This window comes from Dipodomys merriami, unplaced genomic scaffold (genome assembly GCF_024711535.1).
Source record: "Dipodomys merriami isolate MVZ:Mamm:240054 unplaced genomic scaffold, mDipMer1.0.p SCAF_1210, whole genome shotgun sequence".
Taxonomy (NCBI): Eukaryota; Metazoa; Chordata; class Mammalia; order Rodentia; family Heteromyidae; genus Dipodomys; species Dipodomys merriami.
Window position 1 is genome coordinate 71083 of NW_027202506.1, and position 718 is coordinate 71800.

The window sequence follows — 718 nt, forward strand, 5'->3', positions numbered from 1 at the left end:
CTCCCTAATACCAGAGAGCAGGGTTTCTCTACTCTATTCCTCCCCTCTCCCCCACTAAACTGGCTCTCTATTGGTAACCTAACGGTAGCCTGAGGCTCCCTTCACATGAGGGAGGAAGGTTCATTAGTCATTGTTTGAAGAGGCCGAGTAAAGCCTGGCCCTGGTGTAACTTTAACAAATTTTACAGGTTTTCCCCAATGCTGGTTGTGCCTGGAATAAATGAAGTGGTTTTGCAGTTCACTTCCCTGTTGAGTGTGTACGTTCTGCCTCCTAATCCTGTAGGCCTGGTCTCTGCACCTAGACTGGTTTTTGAAACTGTTTTCTGTCCTTCTATTACAGAGTTACACTGGAGTTCTTCCTGCTAACACAGCTAGGGCTTGGATCCTGAGAACTTCATCTGAATCCAGGATAGGTCAATAATGGTTCTTTCCTTCTTCTATAGCTCAAGTACTATAAGAACATTTAATGTGCAAGTAATTTCTCATCACCAAGGGAGACACACGAAGCTCTTGAATATCTGACCTTTCAGAAATTGAAGTCATTTTGTCATAGATTTCCTGCCCTGGCTGGCTTCACCCTGTGATCCTGAGACCTCAGCCTCCTGAGCTAGGGTGATGGGCATGACCTACTTGTGCTCTGCTAGGTTCAGAACTGTAATGACATTGACAATACAAGTCAACTGCTTATCACAAAGGGCTTGTGTAGCATATTAAGCCTT